The following is a 13,073-nucleotide window of genomic DNA, read 5'->3' as shown; positions in this document are numbered from 1 at the left end:
TTTCTTTCAAAACTTGTAATACCATCCAATATAATTTCAAATATTAGAACTAGATTGCAAAAATACAAGTGTCATTTCCCTTATCCTTTCCTACCAAGAGTAAGATAAAACCAGCCAGCCATCGATGGCACATATGGTAAAGTACACACTGTATGGTGTAAGTATATGAAAAACTGTAGTTGTACATTAATAATTCTTCTCCAGTGTTTGTTAATATGGTGAAAATAATCTCACATGCTTAGATATATAGTTAAAGATCTGCTTAGGAAGTGGCCAAAACTGTTTGAAGGAGCAGTGGCAGCATTTTCAGACCATGGGCATGTCATTTCTCTTTTTGTGTCTAGATCACCAAAAATATTGTAAGTTCCTCGGGGCAGGGAATAATCACTGTGCATGTAAAAATCTATATAGAGTGGTGTGTAACCTGCCAGTGCTGTTCTCAAATACATTACAGTATTTAAAACTATAAATGCCAAAAAAGAAGTAAGGTTGCACAAATAACAGTGATAACAGAAGCTTGACGATTATTCTTTGAAGTGACGATAGATTCAGCTTCAAATAACACCATTATCCTCTGCTAATTGATATACTGTATTTGGTTTATTTACAGACTGGGTAAAATAGCCATGGATGTGTGTCAGTTGCTTCTTGAATAGCTAATCACCCAGAAACCAAAGACTTTGCTTAGTCTGGGAAATGTTGTTAGCGACATGATGGTAATGGTTACTCACATTTATGTACTACAGAGAAAAAAAATAACCATCAGTCAACTGTACAATAAAAGCTTTAAAAATTGTTTTTATTAAAAAAGAGAATCTAGGTACAGTATCTGCAAAGAAAATTTGATTTGAAAAGAATATCCTTGGAGAATTGGTATTGATTTAGTTAGACAGAATTGCTTTTTACATTGGTTTTGTGGGTTTCAATTAGCATGAAAGTATTAGGCATTGCCATTAAGATGTACAAAAGCACCCTGGCTTCCAGAGGCTTATTAGTTATGCACAAATTAAGGCTTCAGTAAGGCTGCATAGGTCACACAGCATGAACCTATTAAACACCAGGGCAAAAAGGCAACCGTTGTTACAAAAGACAAATAAACTGTGAAATTGGACCAACGTCGATAGAATTTAATATACTGTAGAAATAAGTTTAGTATACTATAAGGAAAACCACAACACGTTTTTTTATATATAAAAAAAAAATCTCACATTTACTCTCATATATTTGAAGAAAAGGCGGCGTATTTTCTTCTAAACTGCTAGAATTCAATTTTGCCAATATTATTGAGCAAAACACACTTTCTATGTCTCATTGTGATGGTCCTATATTACATGATTGAGCAATGCACCTGTTTCACAAAGTTTTGCTTTGTGATAGAAGATTGTATTTTCATTATTAAAAACATAATAAAAACAGTAATTGTACATAGATTCAGTTAATCAGAGCATGACGTACAGTATGGCACATTACTATTCATTCCATTAGTATCTGCAACAAGTTAAATAAACGTGGTAATTGACTATCATACATTTGACATAGAATTATTCCCCAGACAAATTGTATCCATATCAGATATAGCAATGTGCTTGATGTACAACATTATAACATGCCCTTTCTTTGACTATTGCTTCATATAACAACTAACCATAGTACAGGGTTATTTTGTTTGTTTTTTAGGACAAGCTATTTTAATATGTTTATGGTAATAAATACCTGTTCAAAATGTAGAATTAGTGTACAGTATGTGCCCATCACCCTTTATTTGCCCCAAATTAGCATCCATGGGCTGGAGAAGAGTTCCCCTTCATTGTTAAAATACACATCTATTTTTTAAATATATATGTGACAACCTTGAAATAAATCATCATGATAGTGATTAAAGATGAAACTAATGTTTACTTTTGTATAATGTACTCTTTCCTATTTGCATTATTCATCCCTATGATACAGTTACATAGTAGATGAGGTTTAAAAAAGGCATATGTCTATCAAGTTCAACCTATTCTAAATTTAGACGACAGATACTTATCCTATATTAGTATTTACAGTATAGTGATCCAGAGGAAGGGAAACAAAAACCCCAGTGAAATGGGGAAAAATATATTCCTTCCGGACTCCATATATTTGCAATCAGATTACTCCCTGGATCAACATCCTTCCAATATTTACTTATTTGGTATATCCCTGTATACCTTTCCTTTCTAAAAATATGCCCAACCTTTTTTTTAATTTAAGATATCTATTGTATCTCCATGGGTAATGAATTTCACATTTTAACTGCCCTTACTGTAAAGAACCCTTTCCTTTGTTGCTGGTGAAATCTCCTTTCCTCCAACCTTAAGATATAACTCACTTTTAAAGCTTTACACTCTTCTGCCCCTCCTTACATCTCAGCCCTAATTTCTCGTTATGCACCATCCAGACTCTTGCGTTCTTCTCAAGGAAGTCTTCTTTCTACCCCCTTTGTATCTAAAGCCCTCTCCCGCCTTAAAACATTTTCACTGACTGCCCCACACCTCTGGAATGCCCTTCCCCTCAGTACCCGACTAGCACCCTCTCTATCCACCTTTAAGACCCACCTTAAGACACACTTGCTTAAAGAAGCATATGAATAGCACTGTGGATATTCTGAACACATGATACATAAAGCTTGGCCCCCTGCAGACGCACTTACCAGAACTTCCTCCTACTGTGTCTGTACGTTCTCCCTACCTACCAATTAGACTGTAAGCTCCTCGGGCAGGGACTCCTCTTCCTTAATGTTACTTTTATGTCTGAAGCACTTAATCCCATGACCTGTTATTTATATTATCTGTTATTTATTTGATTACCACATGTATTACTACTGTGAAGCGCTATGTACATTAATGGCGCTATATAAATAAAGACATATAATACAATACAATACAACCCTGTGTCGTTTGTACTGCCCTTGGGATGCATAGTTCTTTTGAAAGCTCCTTGTATTGTCCTGAATATAGTTGTCATATCCCATCTTAGATACCTCTTATCTAATGTAAATAAATCTAATTTAGCTAGCCTCTCCTCATAAATTAGATTATCCATCCCCTATATTCATTTGGTGGCTCCTTTCTGCACTTTTTCAATTCCAAAATGTCTATTATATGGAATGGTGCCCATAACTATACTCCATATTCATATTCAAGGTGTGGCATTACTAATGCTTTATAAAGGGGCATGATTATGTTTAATTCCCTTCCATGAATTCACTGTCTGATGCAAGATAAGATCTTGTTTGACTTTACAGCTACTGCATTACTTTGGACAAACAGGAAAAAAAGACACAGCTTCATTACTTTGGACACTATTGCTAAGCCTGCTGTCTGCAAGCACTCCTAAATCCTTTCCCTGCAAGGATTCTACCAATGTTTCCCCATTTAATTTGTAAATTGCCGGTTTGGTCTTGTTTAACAAATGCATAACCTTACATTTATCTGTATTAAACTTCATCTGCCATTAGCCTGCCCAATTTTCCAGTCTATCCAAGTCCTTCTGGAGAGTAATTACATCCTGCTCTGATTGTACTACCTTACACAATTTAGTGTCATCAGCAAAAATTGAGGCTTTGCTCTTATGCCAACCTCAAAGTCATTAATAAATAAGTTAAAAAGCAGGAGTCCCAGTACCGATCCCTGAGGTACTCCACTCACAACTTTAACTTAACCTGAAAAAGTTCTATTTACGACAACTCTCTGTTGTCTATTCTTCAACCAGTTTTCAATCCAGTTGCAAATATTCTTAGAGTCCAATTTGCTTTATTTTGTAGACTAACCTCTTGTGTATCAAAAGTCTTTGCAAGGAGCAGCACTGTGGAAACAAGCAGATATTCCAAATATCCCCAAGATTAGGAATAGAATGTGGTATATTTACCAGATGAAAAAATTAACGAGTTTGGTTAATGACACTGGCGCCAAATTTATAAAAGTCTGGATGCCGTGGTTGGCCCAGACAGACATCCTAGGAGTAGAGAGAACCACAATCTGGCAATGATAGAGATAAATGCATTCTCTTTTGAAGTATGAGTAAGAATATGAGTATGAATGAGCTATAGGTCACCTTTTAATAAGACTAACCAGAAATATAAGAAATAATAGAAAAATAATAAGAACGTTAGTCATCTACACAAGAATTGAAGAAAGTTCCCATATGAGTAATAGTAAAATAACAGAAGCAGAGATCTCACACCTGTTATTCCCCTCCTCCCCCCCCCTTTTTTATTTTTATTTTTTTTGTGTCTTTTGTTTTTTTTTGCTTGTTTACAAACAGATAACATGTTACAATTTTGATAAGAATATTTTTTATTCCATGTTTGAAAGTTCTAAATATGCAATGTTTTATTTGATATGAAAAAATTCAATAAAAATTTGAAGTTGAAAAAAAAAAAAAAAAAGTCTTTGTAAAATCTAAGTAGACCACATCAACTGCATTACTATGGTCTAACATCCTCCATACTTCCTCAAAGAAACTAATAAGGTTAGATTGACACAACTTATCCTTCATAATCAATGCAGACACATACTAATAATTTTGTTATCCATTAAGCATTCCTGAATATTATCATGTAGTAAACCTTCAGTAGTTTCCCCACTATTGATGTTAGGCTTACAGGTCTGTAATTACCCAGTTACGATCTAACTCCCTTTATAAATATAGGAAACCATGTCTGGTTTACACCAATCTTGTTGTGCTGAACCTGTGGAAATGGAGTCCTTGAATATTAACTCAAATGATTTGGCTATTACTGAACTTAGCTCCTAAAGAATTCTTAGGTACATGCCATTAGGGCCAGGTGACTTATTTACTCTGATTTTATAAAGCCGCCTATGCAATTTTTCCTCAGTTAACCAATTGTTCATTAATATATAGGTTGTGGCTCCCTCCTGCAGCACTATTATTGCAATTGATTCTTCCCTGGTAAATACAAAAGCAAAAAATTTGTTTAATACCTCTACTTTTTACTATCTTCAATAATTGATCTGCACATCTCACACTGAAAGGGTCCTATATATTATTTTGTAAAAAAAAAAATTGTTATTAAGGTATTAAAAAACGTTTTAGGGTTGATGTTACTTTCTATTGCTATCCTTTTATAATTTTTATTTTTGCTAATTTGATTACCCTTTTGCAACTTTTGTTACATTCCTTATAATTGTGATATGATGCCTCCGTCTCTTCTGACTTTAAGGTGCCTATTCTATAAGGCTTCATAAAAAAATCGCTGGGCCAGTTAAGCCACCATTTTTTTGAGCGTTGAAAGCCTAGAATAGATTCAGAAAGCCTAGAATACCTGCGATAGCAAAATTCCCAAAATGGGCTAGTAGCCAGCGACTTGATGATCGCTTCTCTCTAAAGGGCTCACCCGGCGACCTGCAGCGATCTGGCCGGCGCATATCTCGCAAGTGATTGCAAGATTTTAATATCAATTTTAATACTAGTCTAGATGAGCAGGGGGCCTCCGGAGCAGAACCGCGTTGATTTCAGGTCCGGGGACCCCCTGCTTCCCGAGATATAGGCCCCGTTTTGGGGTACCAGCATTTCCTATGCATTTAAATGTCTTGCGTCATGTGACCGTGGGATTTTAATGCATAGGAGATACCGGCACCCCATAACGGGGCCTGTATCTCAGGAAGCAGGGGGTCCCTGGACCTCAAATCAACGTGGATCTGCTCCCCTGCTCATCTACACTAGTATTAAAATTTATATTAAAACAGCTTTATTACCTTAGCGGCTAGCTAAGAATTGCACGAGTTATGAGAAGCTGCCGATAAGTGGCTTCTCGCCGCTCACCTGGCGATGTGTTTTGGATGGCTGAAAAAATTGGCGATTCATGTCTTTATCGCCCACTTATCGAGGCTCACAGAAAGCAGTAGGCATTTTGGCCAAAAAGGCCTCGATAAGTGGGTTATCGAGGCTTATAGAATAGGCCCCTAAGAATCTAAATGTCTGCCTCTTCTTTTCCATTTCCTCCCCTACCTTGTTTGTTATTACTTCTACATTGTTTGATTTTACCAATTCAATTATTGCCCCTCTCCTGGTTAATTCCTCAATAATCTGGGTAATGTAATTGTCTTTAAGCACCCTCAAAAACCTGTTTCCCTTGGTTGCAATGCTGATCTCGTGACCCCAGTCTATGTCTGGATAATTAAAATCACCCATTATGCAAACATGACCCAGTTTTGATGCCTTCTCCATTTGCAAAAGTATTTTGGCTTCCTCAATCTCGCAGATATTTGGTGGTAGATAGCATATTTCTACAAATAACATTCCTGCCATAAAATTCCCCAAATCTTCACTTAATATGGCAAATCTATTCGGATGGGTCAGTGCAGAACTGGCCTGCTTCTACCTCTTTCCCCTGCTTCCCCATCTAGCTGTTACCCCGCTACCTATCGGTTCCTCACTAATAGCTCCATCATCTGCATGACTAGTGCCAGCCAGGGCCTGCTCAGTGAACAATAAACTCCTTTCAAGATTGTCAATGTCCCTCAATACTGCAAGTTGCCTCTTCACAACAGCAATCTGAGGCTCTAAAGAGACCACCTGCGCATACTTACCACAGCGGCATGCTCACAGCTGTTCCAAGTGGACATACATGTGGCTAGATGTGCATTGAGTGGCAGTCTAAATCCTGATCATTGTTTTATTCTAGAGTATAAAGTGCTAACAATTTACTCTAGTTATGTATACAGAAAGAATCACTGCGCTTCTCCCATTGGAATATCAATAAATGGGGAAATAAATATACATAGTGAAACCTAAGTCTGTAAGACAAAGGAGACTTTTGGTTACATCCTTTGATCAAATATTGACAAGCCTGCAAACTAACCTCAAGGTAAGTCTCAGTAGCAGGTCCCTATATATAGGGTATATTTATTTCCTCATTTATTGTTAGCCCAATGGGAGAAGTGCAGGGATTCACTCTGTTTTTTCACATATGTATGGCCAATCTTGTCTAATATAGGAAAACTGCTGCACACCAAAATATATAAAATAAATAAGATACAAATACCGTGCTCTTGGTTCAGGATTCTCTGTGATGATCCAATGTAAACGAAAGGTATAAAGAACAGGACTCCACGGATTTTAAATATACTATTTATTGCCAACAGAATGACGACGTTTCGGCCATACATGGCCTTTATCAAAAGCAGAATGGCATGTCATTCTGTTGGCAATAAATAGTATATTTAATATCTGTGGAGCCCTTTTCTTTATACCTTTCGTGGCCAATCTTTTCACCAGCAGCATGCTCCTTACATGGAGAAGCATGTGAATATATACAGTATATATATACAGGTAAACCCTGTTATAACGCGGTTCTCGGGGTCCACCCCGAGACCACCGCGTTAGTAACTGGGTCGCGGGGGAAAAAAATGGCCGCCGCATCGGCGCATCATCACCCTCTCCCTCCAGCAGCACCCTTCACCCCGTGGGACAGGAGATGGGAGCGGGGATGTCCCTCTGGTCCCCGCCTCCCCCTGTCACCACGTGACAGCCGCGGTGAAGGAGATGGGAGCGGGGATGTCCCTCCGGTCCCCGCTTCCCTCTGTCACCGCGTGACAGCCCGCGGTGAAGGAGATGGGAGAGGGGATGTCCCTCCGGTCCCCGCTTCCCCCTGTCACCGTGTGACAGCCCGCGGGGAAGGAGATGGTAGCGGGGATGTCCCTCCGGTCCCCGCTTCCCCCTGTCACTGCGTGACAGCCGCAGTGAAGGAGATGGGAGCGGGGATGTCCCTCCGGTCCCCGCTTCCCTCTGTCACTGCGTGACAGGCCGCGGTGAAGGAGATGGGAGCGGGGATGTCCCTCCGGTCCCCACTTCCCCCTGTCACCGCGTGACAGCCCGCGGGGAAGGAGATGGTAGCGGGGATGTCCCTCCGGTCCCCGCTTCCCCCTGTCACCGCGTGACAGCCCGCGGGGAAGGAGATGGCAGCGGGAAACGGGGTGAGTACACCAACATTTAAAGAGTGTGTGTGTGTGTGCGTGTGCGTGAACGCGCGCGTGTGTGTGTGTAGGCCAGGCAGTAAGCTGCAGGTACCCTTGGGCAGGAGAAGGGTTTAAAGGGATGCCTCAGGCAGGGCTGTACATGACAAGTTAGATAATCCTATTATATTCATGCTGCCTTCCCATGGCGAGGGGGGGGTGGGCTGCTGACATGTGAGGGGGGGGTGGACTGCTGACATGTGAGGGGGGGTGGGCTGCTGACATGTGAGGGGGGAGGCTGCTGACATGTATGGGGGGGGCTGCTGACATGTGAGGGGGGGGTGGGCTGCTGACATGTGAGGGGGTTGTGGGCTGCTGACATGTGAGGGGGGGGCTGCTGACATGTGAGGGGGGGTAGGCTGCTGACATGTGGGGGGGGTGGGCTGCTGACATGTGGGGGGGGCTGCTGACATGTGAGGGGGGGTGGGCTGCTGACATGTGGGGGGGTGGGGTGGGCTGCTGACATCTGAGTGCTGTGAGAGCTCTGTGCTGTGAGCTGTGTGTAGTGAGAGTGTGTGCAGTGAGAGTTTGTGCTGTGTGCAGTGTGTAGTGTGTGCAGTGAGAGTGTGTGCTGTGTGCAGTGTGCAGTTTGAGCAGTGTGTGCAGTGAGAGTGTGTGCTGTGTGCAGTGAGCAGTGTGAGCAGTGTGTGCAGTGAGAGTGTGTGTTGTGTGCAGTGTGTGCAGTGTGAGCAGTGAGCAGTGTGTGTGCAGTGAGAGTGTGTGCTGTGTGCAGTGTGATTAGTGTGAGCAGTGTGTGCAGTGTGTGCAGTGTGTGCAGTGTGAGCAGTGAGCAGTGTGTGCAGTGTGTGCAGTGTGAGTAGTGAGCAGTGTGTGTGCAGTGTGTGCAGTGAGAGTGTGTGCAGTGTGTGCAGTGTGTGCAGTGTGTGCAGTGTGTGCAGTGTGTGCAGTGTGTGCAGTGTGTGCAGTGTGTGCAGTGTGCAAAAAAAAATTTTTAATTTAAAATTGTTTTTTTTTTTAAACGGGAGCCACGGGAAAACCGCGTTATAACCGAGGCACGTTATAACGGGGTTTACCTGTATATTTGTTCTGGTTCTATATACTTGTTTCACACCATCCTTGTTTTAACTCCTGGTTCTAACTCCACACTTGATATAGTACAAACAGAACTTGAAATAAAAAGATAATGTTATGTCTAGTAATGTATATCCTCTCTGTTAACCCTGTGTACAGTATATGGTTGCTGTTATTCAATTTAAAATTATATACAATATGACACTATGATTTCACATAAATTGTCAGTTAAGAGATACGACTTTGTTTTTTTCCTTATAAAATGTTGTTTTTCTCTCTTATGCAGTAACACTTTATATTCAGCAGCACAGCGGCAATCTTAGCTTTTATCGTGCAATGTTGATCGTGCCAATATACATTAAGATACAAAAAATGAGATTCAGTAGATGGCAAGAATGGTGTAAATAATCACATTTTGCAGCTAAGATTACTTAACATATTTGGGGCATCTTGAAGTGTATGACAGTGATTTGAGCAAATGAGGAAGCCTTCCTATTTTTAGTCAGTATAGAAGGTAATGGTTACTGTGTTGTGCTACTAGACATTTTGGCGCTGAATGATTTAAGCTACAGTATCAGCTTCTCTAGTAGCCTCAATTCTGAATGAGCAAGCAACGTTCAGTACCAATGTACTATCTCGCAACGGTGCCTTTCAGGGTTCTACAGTACTTCTGTTGCAGAGAAGGTGTGTTGTTGGCATCAGCAGTAGAGCAAAACAAAACAGTTACAGTATGCTTGCAGTAAGTGATCGCATAAAAAGATTGGACTCTCTCTTTGCCTGTGTTTATTAATTAAACAAAACACATAAGAAGGGGGGAAATATATTTGTTTTGTTTTTCTCCGGTGGCATAAAAACCTCCTTTACCACATACAGAAGCTTTAATTCTCTGAACTACTGTAAATAATTATATTTGCTGTGCCCTGCTGCCAATTTGAGTGAAGATTGTAGTACCATAATGATTATAAAATGTGTTGACCACATACTAGCTTTTATGAAGATGTTGCTCTTGATTTACTTCGCTGTGTACAGATGTTATTGAATTTTTGTACAGCAACTCCTCTAAAGATGTCCGCCTATTAGTTCACTTATTGTATGTTAAATAAATAAATAAATACATATGACATGGCAAAATCTATAAAGGAAAAAAGGAATAAGTAGAGTAAATGTATGTACTTTGCCATAAATAATAAAAGGCAATTAATTCCCTGCTCTATAACTACAGTATACAAATTCTGGCACAGAGCCATTTGTTTACCTTGTGACCTTCATGTTCTTACTCTGAAGATATAGTGTGTACACTATATAGTAATAATATTTGAAAATGGCCTGAAAATATCTTTATAAATTAATTTTTATATGGTAGTACCTACTCTAGATCATGTGTAATGCTGTTTATAATAGACACTTAGGAAGCTTACTGTACCACAAAAATATTTCTAAGTAAAAAAATCTCTCTTTCTACAATTTTCTAATTTTGGTCTTTTTTGATAAATAGTCTCCCTTGAATTGGAGTACTGGGAACTACTTTGTATATATAAAAATGATTTATGGTTGCAGCGATTTTGTGAGATAAATTTGCTTTCTCATGTTCTCAAGGAGCAGACAAAGTCAGACAATAACAATATATATGGTTTCCTGAATGTAAAAATAGCACAGTTTAAGCACTTAAATGTACAGTATGTGGCTTCGAATCAAAAATTGTACTTTTACAAAGATTAAACTTGAAGCTTTTAACAGTGATTGTAGTTCCTTAAAAGTAGTGATTCTGTGCCATATTTCAAGAAATTCTAGATACAGTAGTACTGTATACAGCCGCGGCCCCTTTTATTCTCCAACATCTCCGAATTTTTTCGGGGATTTTTTCTGAATCCCACGCACTTCACCACACTTCACCACGTTCATGCCGCATTCTGACCGCATTCAAACCACATTCATGTTGCATTCACACCCGCGGTTAATGCGCGGTTGATGTGTTTATTGATAATGGTTCAGATTTAATTGGTTGCAATTCTTCGCGTATCCGCCAGATGGCAGATATTCATGAAATATAATGCGCATGCGCCTCAGTAAGGTGTCGACTTGCAGGTTTTTAAAAAAATACAGGAAAAAGGAGACCAAAAAGCGCACCAGCACAAACGGAGCAGGAAGGACCCAAAACAAAAAATGATTAAAAGGTCACTTTAATGTAACAAAAGACCCATCCAACGCGTTTCGAACGTCACAGCGTTCTTTTTCAAGGATAAAACACAATGTAATAACATCCATTATATACCCTCTTACCTGTGGGCCGTTTCGCGCCAAAAAACGGAACCTGATGACGTCATGACGCTACTCGCGTAATCGCGCATGCGCAGAGCGACTCAGTGCCGATATAAGGGCAAAGCAAGTCTCACAGGCAGTGTAGCCATCTTGGTTAAGGGCAAGTCATAGAAAATCACTGCCCCACTAATACAATACATCCCTACGACGCATACATGCAGTGCTAATCACTGCGCATGCGCATTGCGACGAGGCAAACATCAACAATGCTAGGGACCTCCACGCGATACACAGGGGAGACAGGTGAGGATATATTGGTAGCCGGGCCGTGATTTACTTGGGGGCGCCCCCTTGGGAGGTGTCCCCTTTTACCTCTAACCGGTTTTCCAGTACCCCACTCCCCTTGTTAGTATCGGAGATATCCCAATATTGCCTTATTACCTGCATCACCTGTATACCGGCGTCAAACCTTCTTTCCTAAAACACACTCCATAGTGCCTGATAGTGGCCTCGATAATTGGGGTTACCCTATTTTTCCATTACCTGCACAGCTTGCCTACCTACTACCAGGATGTGAGTATTGCTTATTTTCAGGGGAACCTGCCGATGAGACTGAGGGTGAGTGGGCTTGTACCATCTACCACCTGTCTTCAGGAGGATAGTACCCATACTATTGCACATTAAGTACTATATTATTTTCATTAGTACCCTGGTTTAGTGGTTTGGCTTATTTTGTTCATTGTACCTGCATTTGAGCGCTTCAGCTATTTTCTACATTTAAAAAAAATACCACAGTGGTCCATTGTAAATTGGCCTTGGGACTGAAGAAGTTACAATAATGTATCAATTTAGGCTTTTCATATTAAAACTAAATGCGCAGTGTCTGTTGTTGTATTGTCCTGATTGTTCCGAGATGAGTGCACAACTGCAGTCCGTGTTCCAAAAACCTGACAGAACGTACGCTTATTTAATATGGGCCGCGATTAATGTAACAGATCATAAGATGGCAACAGTTGTTCAAATTTATCAGTATTATATTGAAAACTATGACTTTTACAAATTTTCACCATATGCTCGTGTGTGGAAGCGTGCAATAAGGAAAAAGTTATGTATTGATCCATGTTTTTTTCGTATTGATCCCGATGTTATTGGAGAGTATTGGTGTGTATCACCGGGTTTTTCCCGTATCTATGATCATGGAGACTTCAAAAGGCTAAAGGTCATGTTAAAACCAACTAAGAAATGTCAGTCGCAGGCAAGCAATGCACCAGCACCAGCCCTGGCTTCCAATAACGGTCCGACCGTCAGTGAAAACCTGGTGACCGACAACCCTTGCTGTCTGTCCCCGCCCGGATACCTGCAGCCTGAGCCAGATTTCGCGTACAGATTCCAGCAACTTGCATGTACCTAAGCGATTTCCAGCCTAATCAGCTGACTACAGGTGTAGTAGTCCCGCTGTCACCTGTCAACTACGTGTATGATCAAGAATACGGGACTGGCAGTGGCTCGGCGCCAGCTGATTGGCAAATTCTATGGTGAGTAATGTTGCCGTATTTTATTCTGTTTTTGAAATATCAATGCACAGTCAAGCGAGTCTCCTGTAAGCAATATCATTGGCTGAGCAGCTTCTACAGTAGATACCGAACAATTGGTGGAACGCTAGGCGCATGCGCATTGGAACCTTCTTGAATTGCATATGCGTGTCATCACGTCAACAGTAGGCGCATGCGCATTTGAACAGGAGACGCCCCCCGAGAAAATTATTTGTGGGACTGACTGTGG

The sequence above is a fragment of the Ascaphus truei genome, chromosome 2, assembly GCF_040206685.1.
Source record: "Ascaphus truei isolate aAscTru1 chromosome 2, aAscTru1.hap1, whole genome shotgun sequence".
NCBI classification, from domain to species: Eukaryota; Metazoa; Chordata; class Amphibia; order Anura; family Ascaphidae; genus Ascaphus; species Ascaphus truei.
This window is presented reverse-complemented; position numbering follows the sequence as displayed.